The 20,073-nt window shown below is 38.2% G+C and overlaps 1 protein-coding gene across 1 annotated transcript in view; it reads right to left on the bottom strand.

Moving 5' to 3' along the window:
- Nucleotides 1-20,073, bottom strand: part of LOC122528708 — a 52,776-nt gene that overhangs the window by 7,136 nt on the left and 25,567 nt on the right. The gene's annotated exons all lie outside the window — the stretch shown is intronic.

The following is a 20,073-nucleotide window of genomic DNA, read 5'->3' as shown; positions in this document are numbered from 1 at the left end:
TTTGCTCGAGACGTTTGAGGCGAATTGAACTTTCTCATTGTCTTTCTCGCTGTCAGTTACTTTTTTTTTTGAGGAATAGTCGTTCGCTTTGAGGGATATCGGATATCGCGAAGAGTAATGTAATTGGATCTTTGGAAAGACGAGTTGATTGATTAGAATTCTAATATGATCTAAATTCGTAATTCTACGTTATATAGAAACTTTCAATTATAATATATACGTACGTATTTATGAACGAGGGTGCATGCAAATTCAATTTTTAATCATCTACAATAACACACAAAAAGATTGGACTTTCGCGTGTCTTCCCGGAGTCGGAGCTTGCTTGATCTATGATGCTCGATGATCTATTCGTAAGTCTACATTCATGCCGCGAAACGATCGAATATTTTACGAGAAAAGTGTATCGAAATTGACACAAGGAACGCGTAAGGATTGAAACATTTGAAATTAAACACACGTGTGTATTATCTCCACTGTTACGAGATACCAACTGTATTATCTCGTCCGTTGTGTCAATTACTCGACGCAGAGCAACACGAGGACACGGTGAAACAGAGTAGTTAAAGAACGAATCGGTTAAGTACATCCATTAACCTTCAACGTGGAATTCCTTATCACGAACGAAGGACGTTCACGAGTAGAATATCGGGGGAAGGACGCGATCTACGGGATTCCGAGCGTTTTTTCGCCCGATAAGGAAGCGAATCGCCGCGGACGAGCTACGTGGAAGTCCTTCACCTGCATTCCCTCCTCGGTTGTTGCACGTTCACGCGGATGGACTCGACGACAAGCCTACGCTCAACGACCTACGACACACGCCCCCATCTGGTTTCCACGGAAACCAGCTGATGGTCGCCAAATAGCCGGCGATCATTTCCATATTCGCATCGATTGCTATTGCTAAAGATAGAGACAGGCTCGAGGAACCACTACCCAGCGTGACACGATACTTTCTTTACGCTTTTGACCTTACGCAAAGAGCATACATACAGCTGAGCATTTTAATAAATTACGAAGGTGATAGAGCGTGCTATCGCTATATCGCTACGTAGAGGGTGCTTTGCTTGTCGCATTCATTGTTATTGGAGTATCCGTGGAATTCTGCGAAGCTTTTGTAATGTGGGAAGGCTAGAAGGGTGGAACCACGGCGAGTAGGTTTTAGGTCGTGGTATAGCTGACTGAGGGAACAAAGCGAGTAAAACAAATACGATATTAGATAAAGAGACAGCTGACTGATCGCTAGTCGGCAGAGTAATCGCGCTATAGTTGAACAGTCAGCTGAATAGCACCACGGTGTCTAAACTTGCTCTATATTTTTATTCTTAGAAACGTGGTGAAATGAAAATAATAGGTAGTATTGCAGATGAAACAAGATGGATTTTTTTTTTTTTTTCTGAAAATACAATAATGTAGACTGTGGATTTTTATGCAAATTTATATCTTTGAAGATGTAATTAAAAGGACAGAATGACGATAGATTGTACCGCATCAAAATTGAATAATATTAATCAAATTTCGACTTCTTAAATTTGATGTTTTTCGTTTATTGTAAAACTATTTGATAATTATTGCAATTAGAATCATTCAGTCGATGAAAACCTGTTTAATGAAAATTTTATATAACACAGACGATATATCGGTAAAAATTATTTTATAAATATGTAGGTACTTTTGCTCTGTTTAACTCATGGATAAAATTTCACCCCTTGCGAATTTTGCCTACGCGAAATGAAAATAATTTATTTTTATCTTTCTCTTTTAATATAGTAGAGATCGTGAATAATTTGAAAAATGTTTATATCGCATGTTAACTTTTAAAATTGCAGCTTTCGCGAATTTTATGCAAGAGATAGACATAAATATGGGGAATTTCCGTCTTTTTTTTTAAAATAACGCAGATCGTGCAGTTTGAAGAATATCCATATTTTATTTAAATTCTGACGATCGTGCAGCTTTACGTAGGTGAAACCAATAGAATTGTGGAGGACTTCTCCCTTCTTTTTTTTAATCCTGCAGAGGTAATAATTGATCTCATGGATATTTATATCTTGTTTGTTCTCCGAAGGCTACGATGAATGAAATTTCACTCCTTGCGAATCCCGTGGGCGATCTAGAAATAAATATTGAGAGCTTCTTTCTACATTGTTCCAATTTTACTTTGAAGGATATTTATATCTTGTCCAACTTTTGGAAGGAGTGAAATTTGTTCTAATTATAAAATTCTAAATGCAATTTTAAATATTTCGTGTACTTCACACGCGTCGTATAAATGCATTAAAATCTGCAGTCTAATAATCGCGATATTAATTCTTATCTAAATCTATCGTAATTCTAAAAAAAAAAAGTTGTACGTCTGTCACGATTCTAAAAAAAGTTTCAAATCTCTCGTCAGTCTAAAAGTCCATCTCACCTTCTGAGCAAAAGATAATATCAGTGACACCATGATTAACACGTCAAAACTTCCAGTCACGTTGCTTTCCTGTCATCAAACACCACACCGGGATAGTGCGAATTAAAAATCGCTGCGCGAATTCCGCGTGCGGTTGTTCTCCCGTGGAAACACACAGCCGGCGCTTGCATAAATTACGCCGGCACAAATTACTGTTGGAGCGACACGCGAGTCGAACAACTTGATCGTGAAGTACGTGACAGGTCTGCCGATCAGGATACTATACTGTCTCTCGCGTGTAGCAAATACCCCGACAGTTTTTGATCCCGTTTCGCGAGAGATTGAGCACGTCATTATTGTGAAAGTGTCGCCGAGAGTCAATTCTCTCTCTCTCTCTCGTTGGAACTGAACAGGTCGATTGGAAAACTAAGCCACGAAAGTTTCGCTCGCGTGAAAATGGAAAACGAAAGCGGCGTCTCTCAAGGTGGACTGGCGTTTCTGGAACGAATTTTCTAATCTCGCTTGCAGCACGGTTACGAATCGTTTGGCGCGAAACATTTTTACAACGCTGAATCATGAACCGCTTTCAAGGCCGGTCTATTTGCCGGACGCTCCGCGAGAGATTTTCCACGAAGGGAATTGTTACGAAATCGGTGAATCATCCTCGTAGCTTTAGTTTTTTTCGGTGCCGAAGTTACGCGCATTCTGCAAAACGGAACATTATCACGCTCTTACGAGCCTTTCCTTTTTGCCGTTGGTAGCTCGAAGGCGAGGAACCATCTGTTTGGGGCGGGAAAAATAGCGATAAATCGCGTTTTCTGATCGAGTGGCTTCATTTATAAAATCTTTCGAAGCGAGAAAGTGTGTGCACAAATGTCGACGCGTGAATTTCATCTGTTTACTTCGGATAAAGATGGAAATATTCTTTTTCGTGGTATTTACGTTATCGATGGAAAATGTTTTTAATTTATCAGAACGAATTAGATTAATCAGAGTGAGAAATCAGAGTGATCAAAAAAGACCAGTTCGTAATTTCAGCCAATCGAATTTCAAATAATCTTGAAGGCCAAAAATATAACAAATTGTCTTTTTTGCGATACGCTACGTTTAAAGACTGTATATAGTGTTCTGTGATTGATTGTATCCATTGTCATTTAAGTTATAGGATTTTGAGGCTAGAATATATATATATGTATATACAGATGTTTCGAGTTAAAAGATCCCATAGGAGAGCCAGCATTCTCTCTCTTTCTCTCACGGTCCATTAAACCTGAGAAGCATATATGCTGCGGCATTCGTATAAACGCTCCATAAATAAGGCAATCCTCTTCTAGACCCGCATCCTGTCGATATGAAAGTTCCTCGACGAAAGCACAGACAAGGTATATAAACACACATATATATATATAGACTATAGAAACCAGTAATGAAAACCTTATTTCTGAAACCTGGAGGATTCTCGATACCAAATACGCGTTGATTAATCTCTTAACGACAAAATTATAAAAGTTTAAACATTGAAATTTAAATTACGACAATTTATTGAAATTAAAATTGAATGTTGAAATTTACTCTGGAGTTAGAAATTATTAGAATGAAAATTAATGTTGTCACGGGCTTAATAACAGTTGAGGAGTTAATTATTATCCATTATTGAGTGGCAAGAGATCTTCGACGGGATAAACACGACTGTTCAATCTCGAAGAAGATAAATGAAAGTGAAGGTTCGTTTGTAGGATAATCCCTTCCCCCATTCACGAATTTTTAATCTGAAGATGCATGAATATGTATGAACGTACAGAAACGCTGAGGCGTTGGTTGGTTGATTGTTGGCATGGAAAAAATTTAAACGTGTCTTGTCGTATATATTTTTCTGTCCCTCGTGGTTGGCCCACACCGCAATGGGCACGTTTCACTCAGGGAACCGTTTATTTCCTCAGATCCTAGGATAACGTACAACCGTCACGTATACCGGGTGACTCGAAAAATCGATACTGCTCACCTGCAGTTCTCAAAGCGTACAAGGTTAGCATTTGAGCTTTGCTTTTCCGTGATTTGAGAAAGTCTGTTACAGCTTCATTTGTTTGCATCACCAAATACGCATCAAATGCAGATTCTAATTCACATTTTTGAGAATACGACTTAAAAAATAAATCATTTACAGAGAATTATTTTATTATATTTTGTTTGTTTTGTATTTTTCCTAATTAAAATAATGGTATTCTCAAAAATAGTAATCTGCAATAATATACGTTTCATTATTAGACAATTAACTTGCTATATCCACAATTGTTATAAATACGATAATACAGATGTAACTGTAATCTAATTTCTTACTATAGTTGCATTAATTTAATCTTTATATAGTAATTTTGCTCAGTAAAAGAATTCTCTTCTTTATTTCAAATACAAATTCTTTTTAGCTCACAAGAATAATCGTAAACCCTGCAGTCAAAAGTTATAGAATTGCGATAAAACACGTGTCTCTCGTACGTTATCACACTTTTTAAGAAGCCATATCGATCTGAAATAATTTGATAGAGACCTCAAGTCTAGAAAACTTAACCCTCGAACTCAAAAAAAAGAGGAAAAACACGCGTCGATCCCACGAAGATCAGACAAGCGAAGCTTCCGAACATCTCTCTGCAAGTACCGTCCTCGTTTTTCCGTTGCCTCGGTCAACATCGAAAATCCTGTTTAACAGTCGTTCATTTTTCACTTCGTTCCTTCACGCTCATCTGCCTCCTGTCAGTTCCCAGAACGTCGTCCTCGTCAAACAGGGTTCTAAGGCTCAGAACATTTTTTTTCAGTCATGGTTCTGTCCTCGCAAACACCATGAATTATTTATTCACTGATGGATCATCAGTGTTTTTGCAGTTTTTCATATAATTTTTCATTCTCTTGTTTGTTTTTAATTTTTAATTACATTCATGCGGGATGTATTAAATTAATATTGAATTACATTGAATTAGTACTGAAGATTGAATTAAGACTAAGAGTAATTATAGTAATAATCTTTCTGTAGTTTGGAATTCTAATTATACTGATTAGTGAAAATCTTCCTTAATTTCTTAACACGACGCGTTAGTTTCGAGCGCCGTGTCCATGTCGTCACTTTCACGTCAAGAATTAAAAAACTATAGTTCTTCTTGCACACATTTGTAAGTAGTTTCGAATATTAGAAAGTTAAAAAGATAAGACAAGTTAAAAACGTTTCTGCGAAAGGTTATTCGTAAAAAAAAATCTATAACAGAATTTTTCCATTTCTGAGATAATTAGATTCGAAAATTAAAATACATGTGATGATTCTTTAGTTTAATATTTCGAATCCATCTTAAATGTTTCTAAAAAGTACGGCCTTTGATAAGAAGAATGTTTTCTATGATATAAGAATCGACTTTCAAAGTCAATTTGCTTAAAAAGGAAAGCTCCAATGTAAAAAGATTTCTTTCTACACTTGTCTTGCTTATCTCTGTACCTCGCATTATTACATTACAATAAAATCTTATGTCGTTATATAACGAGATAACCTTCCGTTCTAATTGTACCACACGTTCTGCCACACCCTATTGTGAACATTACACACGCTACTAGTTAGCGCTCGCGTGGCGCTAGTGTCGCCCCTAACCAATTCACCAAGTGTTAATAAGCGAATTAAAGCTGCGTTTCTTCGGCTTCTTTCGCCGTGGTTTGACGGCGAGCGCAAACCGGTAGTTCGCAAGGAAGGAAGTTTGCCGAGCTTGTAGGTGAAATGCGATGTGAAAGTGACGAAGGTGTAGTGTATGGGACGGAACGAGCGGTGGACCAGGACGGGCTGTCACGAGACCGGAAGCTTCGCTAGGTACCAGGAAGCGGAGGTGGCAACCGTATGCATTGACAGTCGTCATGCGAGCCGCGCGGAAGATAAAACGAGCAAGTTGAAATAAAAACGGTCACCGTTATCGTGTGCTGTTAGTTTCTGGTGCACAGAGTTAACCGTGACAGTTAGAGACGGGCTCGTAACTGGGTTTGGTGTCTTTGAATTGTCGCTGAATTTTTACAACTATGGGAACTGTACTTCCAAGTATAAGCGAGATGATGAAACGAAAACAATACTGCTGGATTTCAACAGTTATCCATCTAGAATAGAAACTGCTACTAAAAGTAGCAACGATGAAACACAATTCACGACTTAAACACCTGAAATATCACCTCCCTCCCACAGTTTCAAATCTTCGCGAAGAAGTCGAACTTTAATCCGGTATATCTTCATCGCGATCGTTAACGAGCAATTACTAAAGATCCTTGTTTCGGTACGCGGACAGAATACCTCGGTGCAACGTTCGCGAATCGTTACGTCGGCCATTATGTAATACCGGTGCGCTTCGGCCGCTAGAGGCACACCTGTGAGTCACCGTGTGTCTCGTCGAGCGAAACAAACGGTTCGTTAGTAGTAATTACACGGCGAAACCCGTTAGGTATGCTTACGAGGGAGCGTTTTTTCCTTTTTCTCTTTTTCCCTCTGCGAGACGATGTTTGCACCGATGGTTCCTCCTCCGACGTGAGAGATTCAGGGCCAGCCACGCGTCCTAAACCCTTCTCGTTTCGAGAATGACGCCTGGCAACGTCAAACGAATCCTCAGACTTTTTCACCGTACTCCATTAGGACCACTTTTTCTTTCTATCCTTGCGAGACGCGTCGATCTTTCCGTACGTGAGCCGGCTTGCCGCCACCAGTCGAACGTTAACGGTAAGTTTTGACTTTTCACAATCCCTGCACAATGGGTGGCGAGAACGCCTGCTGGAGAAAGTCGTAAAGAGTCCTTGGGGGACTCATTCCTTCGTCTGGAAACGTTCCCGTCAAAGGGGACTTCTTTTCAAGACTCGACTCTCCTTTTGCAGTTTTCTGTGATTTTCATGGGTCACGTTGCGGATAATTTTCTAACCTGAACGTTGTCTGGAAATAAATCGGTATACTGGGAGAAACTTTTATTACAGTTGGAACGTTTAGGTTTAAAAAAACCTATTGCTTTTAAACAGTTTTTCTTTTTTTATTCGTGTTATATCACTTGTAATACATGAGGACACAACGAAAGTGAAGCATTTATCAGAAATTTACAGTTGCAAGAATTCGTAGCATGAACATAATGTACTGTCTCAAAAATTATTCGATTAAACGCAAATATTCGAATGTATTTGAAAACATTGGAGCTCATTTGAAATCGCTAATTTTAGTCTTTTAATTTATTTTGAACAAATAGAACATTTTATATCTGAGAGATTTCGTTGTTTCTAAATACGTTCAAGTAGTGTGTCTAGTACAAGTAATAATATTTAAATAGTCTATATTATTCATTAATGAATATATTATTCATTAATTACTTCGAAACACCTTTCCTTCGATCCTAATTCAACATTGAGCTTTTTATATCGAAACGAAGAAGTAACGATTTAGGGATTAAAATATGCGTGGAAAATATGCATGGAAAGGGCACAGAAGCAAACCCTTTCCTTCTGCTCATCAACCTTCGTATAGAAAACATGCAATCGTCTCCGAGGCGAATCGTTTATTATCATGCAGCTTTTCGTCCCCTAACCGCGCACGTTTAGTGGTCTTTAATCTTTCTTTCTGTACTTCCTTCCGTGAGACATCTTGCATCGTCGAGCTTAGGTTAGTAAAGATGTAACTTCGTCTCTCTTTTTCTTCTTTTTTGAGTTATTAATTTATTAAATTTTATTATGAATTATTAGTTATATTAATTTTTATGAATTATTAAAGAATTGGGAAGATTCGTCTTTCTTGCATGACGCAAAAAAAGTTATTGAAAATAAAATTGTAAGATTTGTAGGAGATTAAAAATTTCTGTACTCCACTTGGACAATTTTTTAAATATGTATAAAAATCATTAAAAATTCGAAATTTCATTCAAAATTATGATATAAACTTATGTTGAGAAAGACTATTAAATAAAGAAGCTATAATTAAACTTCGGAAAAAATTATAACTCTGAAGAAATTAAATTATAGTTAAAGTTTCAGCAGCAATCGTTTTATCTGATTTTCTCTGACTTCGTGGCTCCGTTATTATTATTATTATTATATTTTTCGTCGATTGATCGACGTCGAGTTTTCCAACCGGAAAATTATGCGATAAACAGCCGAGGATTGTCCGACGAGTGACAAAGGCTATTGTTAACGAAGAGGAACAATTAAGAGTGACAATCGACAAGAAGACGTTGTAGAAGCTATCAGTCTCGGTGGAGATTAAACAAGAATTCTTCGTAGAGTTCTTGTTTCTCAAGTTTGAAAACAGAGATAATAATTGAAATACTTAATTACAGGAAGAGAACGACGTGTCGTTGATATAATTCCTGGCGCTGATATTAATTTTACGGTTGGTTATCGTGACTTGTCGTAAGAGCTTTAATCTGGCAGAGATTCCTCTCAGAAAACTTGTAGCTGTTCTATTCTGCATATGTATATAAAAATAGATGGATATTATAATTACAAAATGAAATTAATATGAAGATTCGAGGATTTTACTACTTCTCATTACTTATTTTATTGAATTTTATGTTTAAAATCCTGTAGACAAGAATATCAATACATCTCTCTTTGCTATAAAACGAATGACGAGTGATTGTTAGACTGTGAATGTTTATGCAAATTCACAAACTGAATGAAGAATCCAGAATAATCTCGAGTAACAAAGAAAGTGGAAGCAAAATGAAATTTCGAACACTTCGATTCCACGATTCTGAGTTCAAGAATCACATACACAAAGTAAAAATGTCAAACACTGGATATCTAAACATTTTCGTAAAATATATTTTATCCTAATATGACACTTGTTTGAAAAAAAGTATTTTCCCCGCTTCTCTAACTTTTTCTACAACGAACAACAATCTGATAAAATGGACGTTCGTTTTATCCTGATACGACACTCGGTGCACTGTTCTCGATCGGCGGAGCAATGACTTATCCCGTCCTCGATTACACAGACCGAGAAAAAAAGAAAGAAACGCGCGTCCGGGCAAAAGCATGTGGACTGAGTGCAGAGGGAAAAGCCAGGAAAGGAAGAAAGTTCTCAAGGAAAAGGCGACTTTCCCACGAACGGCTGTTGGTTTCCCGGTTCGCTTGCGAAGAAATTTCGCGTTCAATTACCCAAGTTTCGCGCTGCTGCGATTCGCTCTCGTGTGAGGCGTTCTCGGTAAGGGGACGAGAAACGCGCGAGGAAACACGTGTCGTCAGTTCCATGAATGCTCCCTCTGTCTTCGCGTATCCGTTACTCACTCTCGTGTGCACACCCGACCTTTCTTCGTGTCTTTTCTTTTCTTTTCTGTTTTTTTTTNTTTTTTTAATTTTTCTCCATTTGAATTATCGTACCACGACGCCCACGAATCGCGTCTCAAACAAAGTGCGCCGGAGAAAAAATGATGCGCGAGATCAAAGAACGGGAATTGGGGGATCGTGTTCCGGCTGCGTGGATAATTGCGTCGCGACGAATAAAGTCCGCTCGAGTACTCGGAATACTTCAGAGATCAGAAGACGGTTTGATTTGACGGTGTCGTTGAGTCACTTTCTCGGATGGAAATATTCAAACACTGTCGATTCAGATGATATCTCCTTTATCTTTGATACTATAGAAATTTCAATGCATGAATACGTTCTATAATAGAAAAATGCTGTCTGGTAAAATAAAAACATTTGCCGTAGCATTAAAAACAAAGGTATTAGATATTTAGATGTTCAGTTTTAGGTGAGATGTTCAATTTAAGATAATTGGTAATGACGTTGAAATCTTTAAAACGTGTCATCGTTCAAAAATCATATGCGCCACATAGTGATGCGTCGTTTGAAATAATTTAATTTTCAAATTATTTATCTGGTTTAATTCTTATTAACCAGACTCTGAATTTTTATGCACTTTGGAAACGATGAAAACCGAAAAATGTACATAAAATGCACGACATGCATGTAGAATATAGTAAAACGCATCAACAAATCATGTACCTATATTTATATACATATTTTCAACTAAAATATTCCCAGCTATAAGTTCGTCAAATCCAGCAAATTTTATGCAACGAAGATACTCCATTTCGGGATGTTTGTCTCGTGTAGAATCATTCGATCACTTGGAAGTCGAACGTTTTGCGCGAAGCTCGACGCGTCTCGATTCGCGATTAATTGCCCTTATCTATTTATACCGTGAATTTTTATCGGTGCCGGAGAAAGGAGGGCCGTGAATAGACGATGACTCACGGTAAACATTCACTTACCCTTCTGCAATGGGGGGACGTGTCGGGGATTCAGAAACGTCATGGTACGTAGCTGAAGAAAATGACGCGGCGGAAAGAAAGGAGCTGACAACACGTGTCTTCCGAAGAAGGAAAGGAGGAGTCAACCGTGTCTTCTGAAGAAGGAAAGAGGGGAAACGATAGAAAGAGGAGAAAGAAAATGGATTCGGATGTTTCTTTCGCCGGAACAAATTTTTAGAAGGCAAAAAAGAATGATCGATCGACACGAATCTCCTCATCTCCTCTATTTTCGGCGACGAAATAAAAGCATTGGCACAAACTGGCTTCCCTCTGTAAAATATTGTGTGAAAATTTGTGGAAAAAGAAACTGACTCTTTGGTTAATTTTTTAATTTAGTGATGGTAGAATCAGTATTGGCACGAACATTGGCTTTCCTTTTGTACGTTTTCAGTATGAGAATTGAGATCTTATATGCTAGAAACACTCCATTATTTATTTATTAATAACACTTTATTATTTAATTATCAATCACACAATTTATTATTTAGTTCCATTGCAGAACTATTCAACGATGAATTACGATAGTCTTAGAGAAATTCGATAAAGGAGCCTGCACGTTCACACGTTTGTACAAGATTTATAGGAAAACTTGACAATACTTTCATTCGTCATTGTATCTAAAGAAACTTATAGATCGAGACGATGACGGTTTGCTGCAACATATTAGCAAACGTTCAAGCTTGAATAGAGGAAATTCGTAAGGATCACACGCGCAGGAAGCAGGATACGATTGTCACCGGATGATTTATCCTCGCTACGAATAGAAAAATGATCGACGATCCACGACGACAAAAGGATCGTCCAGCGTCCCTGCTCTCGATAAAAGACACACGGTGCAACAATGGTTCTGTTTATCCAAGAAATTATCAAGATCCAACTCGGAAGGGTCGTGAAAGAATTATTCTGTTGGTTTTTCAACAGACACTTCCCATTTTGCGATTTGATCGTCATCAGATTGCGTCATCCTTCTTGTCAATTATTTTTATCTTTCGTCGAAGACTCGTGGGATGGTTGAACGAGAGTCGACAATCTGGAGTCGAGAGCTTTAAAAACTCCGATCGAGGTTCAAACTGTAAATGTCAGAGCTTTCCAGTTTTTATCTAACTAAAAGAAGAAGAATAGCCTCTAAAGCTCGAAGATTAAAATCGACGACTACGCGCTGTTACTTGAAAGTCTTAGGATAGGATTTAACATTCAAGAAATATAATATTGAAAAATATTTTGTCAAGTATGAAACATTCAGTAATTAAATAATTCACTTTCAAATTTTATTATCTGTCAAGAAAGAAAGAGATGCACAAGCTAAATCAATCGGCGAGGAATTCGTTATTGGACGGAATAACCAATACGATTCGCAATGGCAGAGCTTCGAGAGGCACAATGGCGGAGCTGGATTGTTTATGGGACGTGGTTTTAGCATTCTGGTTGACACGACGGTCTGCTTGAAAGCGAGTCGATCTTTTGCGGCGAGACCACATCTGTCAGAGAGCGTTCCTACGCTTTTTCTTTCAGATTCAACTTTCCCGGCTCGCACGAGTACCACCTATGCTCGTACACGCGGCTAGAGCACTCTCGAGATCCTCTCTTTTGCCCCGAGAGTCAAGAGGGCTTTTCTTTTCCTCCCGATCGATCGTGCGACCGACTCGCCGATTCGTTCCTTTTCTCTTTTTTTTTCCTTTTTTCTTTTTTCTTCCTTCTCTTCTTTTTTATTTTCTCTCTTCCTCTCTTCGTTCGTTCCTCCGGCGCACAATTCGAGTGCATTATGCCTGACGAAACAATGGCACAAAGGTCCTGCCGGGCTCACGCGCCGGGCAGGATCTCTCGGGGAACAGCTGGCGCGAATTTTACCTCAATTTTTACAGTATCTGTCGTCAAAAAATCGTTAAAAACGTCGGACATCTGGTGTAGGAAATTGCACGTTTCTTTTGTTTTGGCAAAAATTAATGTGTCCGACCGTTTCTGTTCGCCGATAGGGTAGTTAATATTCAGTATATTTTGTAAAATATCTCAAACAGAAGGATATATGTACGAAAGAAATGTTCAGAAAGATCATTTCTATTTAAATAAAATTCCATTTCAAGCTAATTATGAGTTGCTATATTATACAGAAATTTATAAAATGCCCAAAGTGCTCCTTATTACACTTGATATGTAAAATAATTTTTTATCAAGTCTCCCTTATATTTTGAAATTGAATTTGCAACGAAAAACTGCAGCCCAATAATTACTACATAAACGACAAATTAGAAATCTTGTTCGAAAGAACACAACATCAACTGTTGCCAATTTCATAATTAACTTGATGGTATATCTTTCCTGCCATGCAACCATTAACGTTCTCAGCCAGGAGAACAATAACCCACTACTTCCTTAATTAAAGCCGAATAACTGTGTCTTGTTTTATAATCGACACAGTGCTCGCGCTACGTTTCAACGCACAAGTTCATATTCCCATGCTGTACCATATAATCTACGATGCACCAACAGTTCCAAGTTTAATAATGGAACCACGGAGGAAGCCTTGATCGATCTTCGAATAGAACGTAGAATAATGTTTAAAGGGACGGGAGAGAGAAGAAAGCGCCCAGGTTTTCAAAAGGGAAACCGTGCAAGCATCGTTGAAAAACGTTTCGAATTTCATACGTGCCCGCATAACGTGCGCCACACCCTCATACAGACCGATGGTGTCCCATGGCGTCACTGTGCGTTACGTCTGTATGATAATAGTCGTTGAATTTATCAAAGGGAAAATAGGTCGCTGGTTATTCTTTCGATTTGGCTATCGGTTAACAAAAGTTCTGCGACCCCATAATAGCGTTGTGGTCGTGTTTTGGTCCCCTAACGACGAATGATTCGACTAAAGAGCATTAGATCACGGACAGACTTAATCACGAACGATTCTCTCCAATCGAATGTTGAAAAGTTAGTAAGAGATCTTTCTAGATATATATATATATATTTGGAAAATATAAAAATATAGAAACACGTAGAAATAAAAAATAGTTGAGTGGAGAAAATGTATTGAACTTGTAACATGACGCAAGAAATAATAAACTCCAAGGTAAATTTAAAAAATCACTTTTCTCCGATTTGAATTTACAAAGTTGATCGGTATATAAGATGTATTTATTTTCCCCTGTATATATTCAGTAAGGAATATTGTATTTTAACACGTTGTTAACTAACCAGAACTGTCTCCAATTTTAATGCAAAATAATTTTATACCAGGAAATGTTGCTATAATCAATAGTAAAGACAATATTTTCGGAAATATTAGGGAATTAAGAATAGCATGTAATATTCACTGCATAAACATTTCTCGTGCTTCTCAAAAATACGTAAGAAAATACAGTTAAAAGCTAAAAATCACGAAATAAAAATTTTTCGCTTTGCAATTACTTGCTAAAACAATCCCAAATTTTACTCGAGAATATCAAAATAAGGCTAAGAGCTCATTCTGTTATTATTCGCCAGAAGAGTTCTAATCTCTATCCATCACTCCTCTGATTTGAAAGAAAGTTCTCCGCTTCTTCCTCATTATTTATACGATTCCCTATGCAATCGAACTTAATTGGACCAGCCTGTTACAAAGAGAGCAAAATGTGTTTCTTCTCTCTGTCTCCCTCTCTGTAAAATCTCGCGCGACGTGTATACAACTCTTTCTATGTATATAGCTGAACACGATCACTGGTCCCGATAATTTGCTCTGTAAATTGCTGGGAAGAAAGCAAAGCGAGAACACGGTGAGCCAATGAAGAAGCCCCGTTCGTTCAGCCTTTCGACACGGTCATTTTCCGACCGGTACAATTTCCATACAAACAGCGGACCGCTGCAGCCTCGCAGCAGGGTTAAAATTAACTGACTTTCGCACTATGCGCCTCTCCGTTTCTTTGCATACGTATCGCCAGTTTAGAAGCTATTACTGTGGTCATTAGAGCGACCGTTGGAAGAGCTAGCCTCGATGCAGATCGAATTTCAGTTAAACGTTTTACAGACGACAATGGCGCATCGTCATTTGAACGAAAGTGTTTGATAACGGTGATTTTAACCCCATCCTGGTTGATACCGGCGTTCGTTACTGTTTATCGTGTATTCACGTAGAATTTGCTCAAAGTCGTGAACGTTCTATTTATTAATTGGATTTTTTACAGAGTGCTATTACATTTCTTGTAGAGTGACTGTTTTCATTTACTCTGGATAAGTATATACGTGACACTATATGGTTTGAAAAATAAAATTCTAACGTATGTCGAATTGTGTACTCGATAAGATTTAAAGAAAGGAGAGATCGATAGTCGGCCTTTACACTGAGTAAAATATAATCAGTGATCAGAGTGATTAACTCGTCACGTTTTTGTAGTTTCTACGTGCATCGATACTTGCAGCGGTGCGTTTCTCGAATTGATAATTTCTCGCAGAAATCTTGCAATTTTGGGTTAATCGAAATTTCCAATTTTTCTTTTGAAACAGGCGCAATGATCAAAGTGATCGATTTCCAATGATTCCAGTGATCAATGACCTGATTCAACGGCCAAGTTAATAATCTGTTGATCCCTTCGTAACAATAAACAACGCGAACCTATTAAACCTTAATAGCGCGACGGTCAATACTGCAGAATATTAGAATGGTCAATCCGTTGTTGTAAAGTAACTCGTAATACTTTGTCAAGACTGAAATCACTGCACCCATTCAAGCTCTCCGAGCTCTCCCCACATCTAATTAGCAATCGTGTTTCATTCAACAGCCGATTGGCCAATACGCGATTCGACCGATAGAATGGCCATCTCTTAACAGCCCGTCATTCTAATGCAAATGAGGATCACGCGTACACGGACGCCACCCCGTGTGGCAGGCGATATTTTTGCCACTTTATTGGCGTAATTTCGTAACGGTACACCAAAAGGGTTGGCAAGGCTCTTCTCTCTCCTTTAGGCCCCCGTAGTCGGCCCATGTGATTCCACGAAATTCGACTCGATACGCGCAGCCCTTGAACCGGCTACCCGGTGCGTCACGCTCACCAATCCAAAACGAGAGAGAGATGCTTTTGATTTATGAGAGCCTGGCATCAATTGTGTGCAACTATGTGGCTACCCCTTTAATGCCGTTTTCGTCACTCCCTCCGTGTGTTCGATCGTACGACACGCAGAGGGAAAAAGGACCGAGTCGAGCGTAGAACGAGCGATTCTACGGGTTACTTCCGTCTCCGGTTTGCAAGTTTGTTTTCAAGGGAGAGAGAGGAAAGAAGAGAGAGAGAGAGAGAGAGAGAGAGAGAGAGAGAGAGAGTAGGAACGCGAGAGTACGCTTCTTGGGAACGGTTTGATGGCTTACTTCGTGTGAAACAATGAAATCGAATATTCCTTCTTCCTCCCTGTATTTTATGTTGATATTTTTCCAGAGAAAAATAATATATTCCATTAGGAAGTTATTAGAGTTTTCGGAAATGCATCGGAATGAATCTATAGGATTTTTGTACAAAATGAAGAATTATTGGTCAAAGATTCAGAGATCATTTTCTATCTCTACTTTTATCAAGTGGCAGTTGAGTCGAGTTACGCTTTGAGAAAACTGCCAAGCCTCAAAATGACAGAAAATTGACGAAACACAGTAGAGATCTTTATTTTGCAAAAACTTACCAAGTCGTTAAAACTACCAAGCTACTGTTATACTGTTATTATAGTCTATATTCTAGACTATCTGTATATATGTTTATCTCACTCACTAATTAATATCTAGACTATCTATATCTATATCTATATATATATATATATATAGTATATAAATAGTATATATAGATAGTCTAGACTATCTATATATATGTTTATCTTAGGCACTATTAATTAAATTTTAATCGCCATTGAAACTTCATTCTTTTCTTAAATTAAAATCCACGAACTAGATTATCCCAATTTAAAATCATCTAGAGTTGATAGCTCTCTGTGCAACTATAAATACCAATAGCAGTTTTCGTTATTTTAATAGACTCGAAAGAAACAGACTCGTAAACTGACATTTTCGTCAATGAATTATCGAATATCAACAATAATTCCAACAGTCCTCTGAGGAAGCAGAATCTCAAGCTGAAACGTTTCACCGATATGTAACCTACGAATCGATCAAAAGAATTCGAAACGAGACGATCCCAGTAATCCGTAAAGACGTTATCAACTGGTCGCCAGAGTTCGATCTTACGATCAACGAACCCTTTACGAATACTCGTGGGGTGCCAGCGAAGAAAGATGAATCTTCCTCGAGTGTGAGGTGTTGCGTGAGAAAGGGGTGCGAAACGTTGCCTTGTCTACGTGACTGCACGCCATGGTGCCTTCCAGACCTTTTGCAGATGATTATGATTTTCTGTTGGCTGTTTTTTCCACGGAGGCAGAAGCCGCTGCCCAGATATCAGCGCACGACTTGTTTTTCCAGCCCTCGTGTCTTTCGCTCGTCCAACTCATTTCACCCTTTTCTTCTTTCTTTTTTTTTTTTTTTCCTTTTCCCTTTTCATCCCCGCGTCCAGGCGGCGAAGCGGTCGCAACATTTGCGGTACTGTGCAAACATCGACGCGAGTCCCAATGGAAATCGAATTGTTCGGTGGCAAGGCCGAACGTGGAGGAACACGCGAGAGGCACCGTCGTGGAAGACCGGTTTCCTTCGGTTACCCTACTTTTTTTTTTTTTTTTTTTTTTTTTTTTTTTTTTGTTTCTTTTTCTTGGGCTACGCAGAATCGCTGACCAAAATATTCTTTCCTCCTATTGACTCTTTCTAGCAGGCAAGCGAAAGAAAAAAAAAAAAAGAAATGTCTCGAGGGGCAAGGAGAGAAAAAGAGAGGGAAAGAGGGAGTTTGGTAGTTTTAGGTCTCGGTGTTGTTTGCTTTTTTCACCGAAAGCTAAACCGCTGCATTGTGCGGCTGGTCCGGCTCGCACGACAAGCCAAAATGACGACTAATTTGTTATCCTCTTATTGTGCGGATATCCCTTGAAAGGAAAACCCTTTTACCTCAGGTGAGAAAGCAGCAAATGTCCAGTGATTTGCTTCTTCCTTTTGATTCGGAGGTTGAAAGATTTGCTTTCTCTCCTTTGAACGATCGTGTTTGTGTTTTGAAAACATTTTCGGTGTTTTATGTATATATATATATTTTTTTTTTTTTGTTAATTGATCTTAATAAATCAACAAGAGAGAAGCAACAGAAGATTTAAGAAATATCCAGTTTCAATTCTTCATTTCTTCTGATTAATAATCTCTATATTTTTGGGACATTTCGTGCCTTATAAATTTTTGTTCAAAATTTATTCATTATCCTCTATCAAACGACTAAATCATAAGGAACGATACTAATTTCATTCTTTTTTCAATTCTGAGGTCAGCTTTATTCGTAGACTGTTTAGATCTTCAGAGCAATGTCTGTTAGACGATTAAAATAAATCAGAAAACATACACAGAGAGAAAGATTTAATTCAATTCCTTCTTCGACTCAATTCTTCAAATCAATTTCCTCTTTTGATCTTTCGCCATTTAATTTCTTCGAACATTCCGAAAGCCTCCCCGATATTTTATGATGTATCAGAAAACCATTGTCTCCCATTGAACAAGAAAAAAAAGCAAAATGAAAAGAAAGGATGAAAAGAAGTCGAAAAATCGAGCTGCCCGTTTATCGCGAGGATCTCTACCGTACGATTCACCCCGTCAGCCAGCATCCTTGACGACTCAATTTCTGCGACATGACCCTATAAAGAAAGTAGATCGAGATAACATTGTCACCGGATTTTTCGTGACGAGCATTGTACCGTGCATCTGGTCAAAGGGTTGTACCGCCATTACGTCGATCGCATCCCTCGATTCAGAGGACCAACCCCTACTAAGAAAGTACCTACTAAAAGGACTTCCTAACTCTCTCGTTTTGAAATTAATCGCCGCTCTAGAGTCAGTTTTTCCTAAATAGAAATAAAATCTACTTTGCAGTGCAAATACTTGCAAGCTTGTCATCAGATCATGGATTTATGAAATGAATCGAGTATGAGGAATGAAATCTAAATTGTTCTTCTTTATTTCTTCTTCTTTCACTTCACTTTAATTATTCTGTTCTTTATTTTATTTCGATTGTTCTATTTCTTTTATTCCGAGCTTAAATAATCTGTTCGTCATTTTATTCTAATTATTCCACTCTTCCAAACCTGAAGAGTTTATTTCTTGCTCTTTTAAAATTGTTATTTTTCATACTTTGATTAGATTAGTCAACAATCTAATTTTTTACATCACGACCGTTGTTTTACACATAAATTATCACTTTCCGAACTGCATTCGCGTGTTATTATTCTATCAGGCTACGATTTTATCGTTTAAATCAATTATTTTATCGCGTGAGAATAGAAACTCAAATTAGCGATTCATCACCGTAAAATAAAACATTCGACATTCGCGAGTATTACCGAGGCTTGCACTGAGTGAGGATTAAGCATGGAAATTTGCCATTTCGCTGGTTCTAGGAACGGTGGTAAAATTCAATTATTCCCCGCAGGCCAGCGTAGCACCTTTTTCTCACCGTGAACTTTCCACCGTAGGGTGTAATACGATGCAAGGTATTATACCCCAGTTCGAGGAGGCCTAATTGACCTCGAAGGGTGCGACCGTATCGCGACCGTTACACCCCGACGATGAAAAATAAGTCCCTACAAATTGGCTGTCGATTTGAGGGAATCCTCGAACCCAACAATTGGATGACGAATCTTGAATGCGTAATCCGCTTTGCAGAAGTGCAAAAACCGGATGGCCTTTCCGTTCACTGACGTTTAGCCTCGCTTGAAACACAGCTTCTTAATCTGTTTTGCGCGAGGAGAAAGAAGAAAGAGAAAAACAACAGAAGGACAAAACAAATCGTACAGAATGCACGCAACATAAAATTTCGGAAATGTTGCACTCGCTACACGATTTGATATGCGAGACAATTTTAAAATCCTCGAAACTATGATGAATTTGTAGAAAAATCCTCAGTCCAAGAGCGTAATTTCTAACGATAACAAGATACCAGCTTTAATGTTTGAAAGATAACTTTTTAAAAATTTTCTGTTCAGAGACAAGCTCAGTTTCAATCATTCTCTCAAAGTTCTGTTTCTCGTAAATTTCTCAATTTCTTTTGTTCAACCCTGCAATTACTCCTTTGACAGTATAATAATATAACAAAGACGAAATAATTTCGAAGACACGAAATGTCATCTTTCTTCAATATATGCCTATTTATACTAAAACAATTTCCACATGATCCATTAAAGTTCATTCGAATAATTTTCATAGTGTCTGGTGCTGGCCTCCATCCAGAATAAGCGTGGCACAGCTGTCGCAACACAGTAGATAACCCAGATCCGTCGAATATTTTCATCTGGACAAAAAAA

Source organism: Frieseomelitta varia, unplaced genomic scaffold (assembly GCF_011392965.1).
Source record: "Frieseomelitta varia isolate USP_RPSP 00005682 unplaced genomic scaffold, Fvar_1.2 scaffold_13, whole genome shotgun sequence".
Classification (NCBI taxonomy): domain Eukaryota; kingdom Metazoa; phylum Arthropoda; class Insecta; order Hymenoptera; family Apidae; genus Frieseomelitta; species Frieseomelitta varia.
The sequence above is the reverse complement of the archived record's forward strand: the minus strand, read 5'-3'. Positions and strand labels throughout refer to the sequence as shown.